The sequence below is a fragment of the Procambarus clarkii genome, unplaced genomic scaffold (assembly GCF_040958095.1).
Source record: "Procambarus clarkii isolate CNS0578487 unplaced genomic scaffold, FALCON_Pclarkii_2.0 HiC_scaffold_407, whole genome shotgun sequence".
NCBI classification, from domain to species: Eukaryota; Metazoa; Arthropoda; class Malacostraca; order Decapoda; family Cambaridae; genus Procambarus; species Procambarus clarkii.
In genome coordinates this window covers 125,166-135,588 of record NW_027189440.1, presented here as the reverse complement: position 1 = coordinate 135,588, position 10,423 = coordinate 125,166, and the positions used below count along the sequence as shown (strand labels likewise).

General features: G+C 43.3%; 1 non-coding gene across 1 annotated transcript; it reads right to left on the bottom strand.

Moving 5' to 3' along the window:
* Positions 1 to 8,016: 8,016 nt before the first annotated feature.
* On the bottom strand, positions 8,017 to 8,135 carry LOC138361462 (5S ribosomal RNA). The gene has a single exon (XR_011226970.1). It is a non-coding gene; the product is annotated as a 5S ribosomal RNA (ribosomal RNA).
* Positions 8,136 to 10,423: the final 2,288 nt, after the last annotated feature.

The window sequence follows — 10,423 nt, the reverse complement described above, 5'->3', positions numbered from 1 at the left end:
ATGAGACTGCCTACACATTGTGGCTAATAACCAACTCTTTTAAGTCATCGCGGCAGGATACGGACCTGCTTGTGGTGTCTTAATGGTAATTGTATCCTAACATATTTTTGTCTCCTTGGCATGGATATTTAACATCGTTTATTCAGTCTTGGGTTTATGTTCTTTCGCCATTTACAGACATTTTACATCTACCTACTTCCTCAGCCTGCCCTGCCAATTTCTAATGAATTTGTGGATTTTCTTTTGTAATACAAACATGTGTGTGCTCATCTGCTCTTCAGTTTTTATGATATTTGTCTCATCTGTCCTGCTTTATGATACTTTTACAAAGAACATGAACAAATGCTTCTATTTTAGAGAAGATATGGGATCCAGGTTTCGGAGCCGTAAAACCAACCGTCGTGATTGGTGGACGAGTTGCCAGGTTGCAGCTTCTGTACCGTGCCGGCACATAAATAGGTTCGGCTCAAGCGGCGGCAGCATCATTCCCCCGTGACTGTCTGAGCGTCTCTCATCACCTTGGTTATCTCATCATCATCATGGTAGAAGCAAAGCCTACCAAGAAGGCTGCGGCTGCTGCTGCTGTGGTGGCCACCACCAGGAAACCTCGCGTCCAGGTTGCTCACCCGAAAACTAGTCAAATGGTTCTAGCCGCGGTCGCAGCACTCAAAGACCGTAAGGGCTCGTCTCTACAAGCAATCAAGAAGTACGTTGTTGCCAACAACAAAGTCGAGGCTGCCAAGATCGCCATTTACATCCGAAGATTTCTCAAGAAAGCAGTGGCTGACGGCATTCTTGTTCAGACCAAGGGAAGTGGAGCTAGTGGATCATTCAAGCTGGCCGTAGCAGAGAAGAGGGCCGTTCTAACTCCCAAGAAAGCCACCACAACCAAGAAACCATCTACAGCAGCAAAGAAGGCCGTGGTAACTCCCAAGAAAGCCGCCACAAGCAACAAACCACCTACAGCCTTGAAAAAGAAGCAGCAGCAGCAGCAGCTTGTTGTTGGGAACAAAAAGCCCAAAATAAAGAGAGCTTCAAAATCTCCCAAACCACCCAAGGCAAAGAAAGCTGTCAAGAAAACAACAAAGGCAAAATAAACGACGACATGCAAGCAGCATGAATACACATGACAATAAACATCCAGGCCTCCCCCCTCAGTGGAGGGGCCTCATATGATTCCAAAAAGAGTTTAGTTTTGTAGACAAATAAATCATTACTTTTGGGGTAGATTTACTCTGTATATTATATATATATATATATATATATATATATATATATATATATATATATATATATATATATATATATATATATATATTTATATATACACATGGGTGAGGTGATATGGTACCAAAGTTTTGGGTAAGGTGATTGACATTTACACAAGATAAAACACGAACCAATGGGAATAAAAACATAAGAATGGAAGTAACTGCAGAAGGCCTATTGGCCCATAACACAAGCACTTCCTCTTGATGCTTCTATATTGGTTCGGAGTCTTGAAGCTATAATATATATATATATATATATATATATATATATATATATATATATATATATATATATATATATATATATATATATATATATATATATATATATATATAATATGCACACAAAACTAAATAGTCTTGTTAGACAAGTTGACTAACAAGCCGAATGACTGCAATTGTTTTGAATTTGAGTTAAATCTAACATAGAAATGTAATCAAACCTAACCTAACCTATGCTAACCCAAGCTAAGCTAACCTAACCTAACCTAAGCTAACCCAAGCTAAGCTAACCTAACCTAACCTAACCTAACCTAACCTAACCTAAGCTAAGCTAACCTAACCTAACCTAACCCAGCAATTCATGATCTTAATATAATACTGTTAATTGGATAAACCAATTTGGAAAGAAATGTTCGAAAATAACAAAATTAACTGTGCTTGTTAGGAAAATTGGGCCTTGCATACTTGTCCCAATAGTGTGGTTCTCGCTTTTAGGTACGACATAAACGTATACCTAAGTTGAGAGAGAAAAAGATTCGCACTCAAACATGCATATCGATTGCCAGTCCTGAATTCTGGGTAGATATTCGTGTCCTCCCTTTTCATTTACCATCATTTGGATACTATCAAAACAGCTCTGAGAAGGATAAAATGAATAAAACGGGTAGCTCACTCATGTAAAAAGGAAGAGTTGGGAAAGATCTCTCTCTCTCTCTCTCTCTCTCTCTCTCTCTCTCTCCCCCTCACCCCCCCCCCCCCCACCAATGATCCTGCTCTGCTAGTATATAACGTAACAAACCTTCCCCCCCCCCCCCCCCCCCCTCCCCAATCAGAGTCCCTTTAAGCATGCGAGGATAAAAAATAGATTTCATAAGACCCAATGTGCTAGCTGATATCAAAACAATTTATGTTATCGTCTATTAAGCCCTTCAGTAAAAAAAGTATAGGGACCTAATTAGGTCCCGTTTTGAGGTGGTGGTGGGTGGAATCGATGGATTAGCCAAGCTCTTATCCGCCGAATCCGTAGAGGGTACGACCCTGGCGCTTCAGAGCGTACACCACGTCCATAGCAGTGACGGTCTTCCTCTTGGCGTGTTCCGTGTAGGTTACAGCATCACGGATGACGTTCTCGAGGAACACCTTCAGGACGCCACGGGTCTCTTCGTAGATGAGACCCGAAATACGCTTCACGCCGCCACGACGAGCTAAGCGACGAATAGCGGGCTTGGTGATGCCCTGGATGTTGTCACGTAGCACCTTACGATGACGCTTGGCGCCACCCTTTCCGAGTCCCTTGCCTCCCTTGCCGCGTCCAGTCATGGTGTTGAAGTTGTGTGAATCGAATTGACGAATGCCCGCACGATTTCCCGACTATATCCCATCAAGCGGACGTACTAGTAGCATTGCAACTCCTGCCTGCCCTTACTTTACGCTTGTGGTCGAGTAGACACGGCTTTCTCACAACGCTTTCAAAACTGCAGTTGCCTACTCGTCTGTTTCACGTCCCTGTGAAATGACTTTTGCACAAATCCAAAAAATAGAGCAAAATCAGCGATAATAGTGATTGAGGTGAGCCGCCTGTTGGCTGCAGCCAGAGGAAGGAGGGGAGGGGCAACGGGGTGACGTAGGCGAGTCGAGCAGCCAATGGCGCTCGAGCAAGCGCCTCGAGACGGCGTATATAAGCAAAAATTTTTCGGCGCCGGCCATCACAAACCACAGTTGTTCACCATGGCTCGCACCAAGCAGACTGCTCGCAAGTCCACGGGAGGCAAGGCTCCTCGTAAGCAGCTGGCCACCAAGGCAGCACGCAAGTCTGCTCCTGCCACAGGGGGTGTGAAGAAGCCTCACCGTTACAGGCCCGGAACGGTCGCCCTGCGTGAGATCCGTCGTTACCAGAAGAGCACCGAGTTGCTCATCAGGAAACTTCCCTTCCAGCGTCTGGTGCGCGAGATTGCCCAGGACTTCAAGACCGATCTTCGCTTCCAGTCGTCTGCCGTCATGGCTTTACAGGAGGCATCCGAGGCTTACCTGGTCGGTCTCTTCGAGGACACTAACCTCTGTGCCATCCACGCCAAGCGTGTCACCATCATGCCAAAGGACATTCAGCTTGCTCGCCGTATCCGTGGAGAGCGTGCATAAGCTAAATCGACCACCCTAGTATACACCAAACTCGGCCCTTCTCAGGGCCAAAATATCCTTCTAAGGAGATTTCAGACATTCCTAGCATCAGTCATATGAATTAACCTTCATCTACACATATAATAAATAAATAAATAAATAAACAAATACACTAATTTAGGTGTCATACATACACGTGATATCAATAAATCAAGTCATTTGTAGTACAACCTGTTCTCTTACAAACAAAACGCCGTCGCTTTTCGCTCTTATGCACTGTCAAGGATCACCCACCCCCCCCCCCCCCCCCCAAAATAAAAATTGTCATACTGTACTAGAAATAAAAGCAGCTTGTATAAGTGACATACTGTCCAGTCCTGTTTTATTCTGTTTTCGGTCCTCTGGCTTAATCTGTTAAGTTAGGAGATGACATTTTAAATTAACCGTTTTCTTGACATTTTCAAACCTAAGAGGGTGGCCTGCATAGTAATCCTAATGTGGAACATAACAATGAATCTCTAATCTCTAGAAAAAAAAAAGATACCGAGTGCTTATATGTGTTGAGAGAGAGAGAGAGAGAGAGAGAGAGAGAGAGAGAGAGAGAGAGAGAGAGAGAGAGAGAGAGAGAGAGAGAGAGAGAGAGAGAGAGAGAGAGAGACACAGACAGACAGACAGACAGACAAGACAGAGACAGACAAGACAGAGACAGACAGACAGACAGACAGACAGAGACTGAGAGAGAGAAACACACACAGACAGTTTCATAAATATTCTCATTTTATAGCTATTTGCTTTCAGTGACAGAGGTTTTTGTTATAATAGTATTGGTGTCTAACACTCACAATCTCTTTAGAAATTAAAGTGTGGCTCCAATGGAGCCGAGTTTGTTGGTTTGAGGCCAAGCCACCACCACAGGGCAGTAAGTAAGCCGTTTACTTGGAGGAGGTGTACTTGGTGACGGCCTTAGTGCCCTCAGAGACGGCGTGCTTGGCCAGTTCTCCGGGCAACAGGAGCCTTACAGCCGTCTGGATCTCCCGACTGGTAATGGTGGAACGCTTGTTGTAGTGGGCCAGGCGAGAAGCCTCGGCGGCGATGCGCTCGAAGATGTCGTTCACGAACGAGTTCATGATCGACATGGCTTTGGAAGAGATACCAGTGTCGGGGTGGACCTGCTTCAGCACTTTGTAGATGTAGATGCTGTAGCTCTCCTTCCTCCTGCGCTTCTTTTTCTTATCGCCCTTGGCAATGGCCTTCTGGGCCTTTCCGGCCTTCTTGGCAGCCTTTCCAGATGCCTTGGGTGGCATGATGATGCTCGTGCTGGCTGGCGTTGCGATACAATAATGAACTTTTGCGCGAGGCGAGCTTTCCTTTTATATCCCGCTCGCGACTCAGCTCAGAGCGGGTCGCGTGGCGGAGCGCGCTGATTGGTCAGTGGCGGGCTCCCTTGATCCTGAGCGGGGTATATAACACGAAGCTCGATCTGCGGGGCGGCATAAAACACCACAAACCCACAACAGCAGCAGCAATGTCAGGACGCGGCAAGGGAGGCAAAGTGAAGGGCAAGTCAAAGTCTCGCTCCAGCAGGGCCGGACTTCAGTTCCCCGTGGGCAGAATTCACCGTCTGCTGCGTAAGGGCAACTACGCCGAACGCGTCGGTGCTGGCGCTCCTGTCTACCTGGCAGCCGTCATGGAATACCTCGCTGCCGAAGTTCTGGAGCTCGCCGGTAATGCCGCACGTGACAACAAGAAGACCCGTATCATCCCACGTCACTTGCAGTTGGCCATCCGCAACGACGAAGAACTCAACAAACTTCTGTCTGGCGTAACCATTGCACAGGGAGGTGTTCTTCCAAACATTCAGGCAGTTCTTTTGCCAAAGAAGACAGAGAAGAAGTAAGCACTTCTGCCACCCACCACGACAAATACCATAACCAGGCTCCATCCGGAGCCACACACACTTTAATAGAGAGATTCAAGTAGACAATCAACTTTCAAACATTAATAATAACATTTATATTGATTTCATTTGGAATGTGTACATAACAAACAAACAAAACAAAATTATAGGGGATATTCAGCATCACTTGGAATATTAACCAATCATATAAATCCAATATATATTTTATATTTTACTTTAAGCGAGGAATTCATATTATATTAATTTTTAATCATACAAATGAACAAAAGCAATTCTTCACTAGACGTAATGAATGAATAAATGATCAAGGTTTTAATGTGTTTCATGAATATATATATATATATATATATATATATATATATATATATATATATATATATATATATATATATATATATATATATATATATATATATAATATAATATAATATATTATAATACTTGTGAACCAGAATATGTTTGAGCAGCAGCGATCGTGCCTGCCATTGGCCGAAGTGCAACAATTCAAATAATTTAAAGGGCCTGCTCGGGTATATAAGAGAGGCTGGGAGACTGGGGCCGGTGGTGGGTGATGGGTGATGAGTGATGGTGTGGTGTGGTATGGTGTTGTTAAGAGTTGATTTACGGCCAGCCAGCCAGCTGCAGCCAAGGCAGGGCAGGGCAGGGCAAGGCAAGGCAAGGCAAGGCAAGGCAAGGCAAGGCAAGGCAATAACAGGACAGGACAGGCAAGGCAAGGCAAGGCAAGGCAAGCAGGCGGGCGGGCGGGCGGGCGGGCGGGCGGGCAGGCAGGCAGGCAGGCAGCCAGCCAGCCAGCCAGCCAGCCAGCCAGCCAGCCAGCCAGCCAGCCAGCCAGCCAGCCAGCCAGCCAGCCAGCCAGCCAGCCAGGCAGGCAGGCAGGCAGGCAGGCAGGCAGGCAGCCAGCCAGCCAGCCAGCCAGCCAGCCAGCCAGCCAGCCACTCCCACTTTGTATTTATATGCATTCAATTTATATTCAAACATTATATATGTTAAGGGCCTAGTTTTAGTGTTTATTTTAAAAATGACAAACATCGAGTCGTTTTACCAGTCCTTTAGCGTTAACGGTGATGCATTTTAAAACTGAACAGAAATCACCTTTTCTGGATATATCAAATATCGAATCCGCTTAATGTGCCTACAATTCAATCATTCAAAAAATACATAATTTACATCATGCCTTTTCATAGAACAGACAATAAGATTTGAGACAATAAGAACTTTACTTTTATAACTAAAGTTGCACAATTATACCAACTCTATGGTGGCTGGGTGGTAAGGTGTGTGGCTGGTATTTTGGAAGTCGCGAGTTCAAACGACCCAATGGGAATAATACTTTTTTTTTTTTGCCATACAATCTTCCTAATACTATTATGTAGGTTTGTGTGTGTGTTTTTTTATTCATTCTTTGGTTTTATAGATGACATACATATTGACTCCTTTTACCGGTCCTTAATTAGGCTCTGGGGAAGCAATGGTGGTGGTGGTGGTGGTGGTGCATTTAAAACTAAACCAAAAATCACCAGTTCTGGACGCGTCAAATATCATATCCGCTTAATGTGTCTACAACCTAATTACTTAAAACTACACTATTTAATTCATTCATATCATGTGCATATTGGTCATTATGCTCATACAACCGACATCAAAATTTATTTTCATTATTAGAATCATACATTTCATCAAGTAATACAGATACAAAGAGATTTTCTTTCTGAGAAGACCGTTAGTATTGGCTTGCAGGCAGGCAGGCAGGCAGGCATTTGAGGGTTATTATTTCGCCTGTTGATTGGGGGGAGGGTTGATGTGTTAGGGGGTTTTCGGTTAGATGTGGTGGTGGTGATTGGTGGTGATTGGTGGTGATTGGTGGTGATTGGTGGTGGTGGTGGTGGTGGTAGTAGGTGGGAGTTGGGGGGGGGGGGGGGGGGGGGGGGGGGGGGGGGGGGGGAAGGGGAGGGGAATGATGGTCTGTGGATTCGTTCTCCGTACCCTTTACATATAAGCAAAAATATGCCTTCTTGTGGGTATAGAAACATTAACACAAATTATATCAGTAACTGATATTGTAGCCTTTTAAACAGAAAAGATTTGTACATACAAATACTTTTTAATTATCATTTATTTGTGGAAATGGCATTTACGTCATTAAATTGATACCTCAGCATCAAGCTTGTGTCCTGCAGCAGTGGTCCAGTGGTAAAGTGTATATAAGTGATGCGTATTCTTGGAGTTGCGAGTTCAAACCCGGATTAAGCTATATATATATACAACATGTTTTGTTTTGGTTGTTTGTTTTTGTATAAAGCCTCACACAATATCTATATTAAGCGAGTTTGTTTTAAACATGACATACATATTAATTCATTTTCATTTTACCAGGCCTTATTCCACACAACTCCGTGAATTTCCCGTGGAGCCAGCCATTCAAACAAAAACAAACGAAACAAAACAAAACAAAACAAAAAACATTATTGCCAACAGCATTTGGTGTTCCCAGGCGGTCACCCATCCAAGTACTAACCAAACCCAACGTTGCTTAACTTCGCTGATCGGACGAGAAGCGGTGTTCTCAACGTGGTATGGCCGTTGGCATGAGACTGCCTACACATTGTGGCTAATAACCAACTCTTTTAAGTCATCGCGGCAGGATACGGACCTGCTTGTGGTGTCTTAATGGTAATTGTATCCTAACATATTTTTGTCTCCTTGGCATGGATATTTAACATCGTTTATTCAGTCTTGGGTTTATGTTCTTTCGCCATTTACAGACATTTTACATCTACCTACTTCCTCAGCCTGCCGCTGCCAATTTCTAATGAATTTGTGGATTTTCTTTTGTAATACAAACATGTGTGTGCTCATCTGCTCTTCAGTTTTTATGATATTTGTCTCATCTGTCCTGCTTTATGATACTTTTACAAAGAACATGAACAAATGCTTCTATTTTAGAGAAGATATGGGATCCAGGTTTCGGAGCCGTAAAACCAACCGTCGTGATTGGTGGACGAGTTGCCAGGTTGCAGCTTCTGTACCGTGCCGGCACATAAATAGGTTCGGCTCAAGCGGCGGCAGCATCATTCCCCCGTGACTGTCTGAGCGTCTCTCATCACCTTGGTTATCTCATCATCATCATGGTAGAAGCAAAGCCTACCAAGAAGGCTGCGGCTGCTGCTGCTGTGGTGGCCACCACCAGGAAACCTCGCGTCCAGGTTGCTCACCCGAAAACTAGTCAAATGGTTCTAGCCGCGGTCGCAGCACTCAAAGACCGTAAGGGCTCGTCTCTACAAGCAATCAAGAAGTACGTTGTTGCCAACAACAAAGTCGAGGCTGCCAAGATCGCCATTTACATCCGAAGATTTCTCAAGAAAGCAGTGGCTGACGGCATTCTTGTTCAGACCAAGGGAAGTGGAGCTAGTGGATCATTCAAGCTGGCCGTAGCAGAGAAGAGGGCCGTTCTAACTCCCAAGAAAGCCACCACAACCAAGAAACCATCTACAGCAGCAAAGAAGGCCGTGGTAACTCCCAAGAAAGCCGCCACAAGCAACAAACCACCACCTACAGCCTTGAAAAAGAAGCAGCAGCAGCAGCAGCTTGTTGTTGGGAACAAAAAGCCCAAAATAAAGAGAGCTTCAAAATCTCCCAAACCACCCAAGGCAAAGAAAGCTGTCAAGAAAACAACAAAGGCAAAATAAACGACGACATGCAAGCAGCATGAATACACATGACAATAAACATCCAGGCCTCCCCCCTCAGTGGAGGGGCCTCATATGATTCCAAAAAGAGTTTAGTTTTGTAGACAAATAAATCATTACTTTTGGGGTAGATTTACTCTGTATATTATATATATATATTATATAATATATATATATATATATATATATATATATATATATATATATATATATATATTTTTATATACACATGGGTGAGGTGATATGGTACCAAAGTTTTGGGTAAGGTGATTGACATTTACACAAGATAAAACACGAACCAATGGGAATAAAAACATAAGAATGGAAGTAACTGCAGAAGGCCTATTGGCCCATAACACAAGCACTTCCTCTTGATGCTTCTATATTGGTTCGGAGTCTTGAAGCTATAATATATATATATATATATATATATATATATATATATATATATATATATATATATATATATATATATATATATATATATATATATATATATATATATGCACACAAAACTAAATAGTCTTGTTAGACAAATTGCCCCTATTAGAGGCAAGTTGACTAACAAGCCGAATGACTGCAATTGTTTTGAATTTGAGTTAAATCTAACATAGAAATGTAATCAAACCTAACCTAACCTATGCTAACCCAAGCTAAGCTAACCTAACCTAACCTAAGCTAACCCAAGCTAAGCTAACCTAACCTAACCTAACCTAACCTAACCTAACCTAAGCTAAGCTAACCTAACCTAACCTAACCCAGCAATTCATGATCTTAATATAATACTGTTAATTGGATAAACCAATTTGGAAAGAAATGTTCGAAAATAACAAAATTAACTGTGCTTGTTAGGAAAATTGGGCCTTGCATACTTGTCCCAATAGTGTGGTTCTCGCTTTTAGGTACGACATAAACGTATACCTAAGTTGAGAGAGAAAAAGATTCGCACTCAAACATGCATATCGATTGCCAGTCCTGAATTCTGGGTAGATATTCGTGTCCTCCCTTTTCATTTACCATCATTTGGATACTATCAAAACAGCTCTGAGAAGGATAAAATGAATAAAACGGGTAGCTCACTCATGTAAAAAGGAAGAGTTGGGAAAGATCTCTCTCTCTCTCTCTCTCTCTCTCTCTCTCTCTCTCTCTCTCTCCCCTCACCCCCCCCCCCCCCACCACCCCCCCCC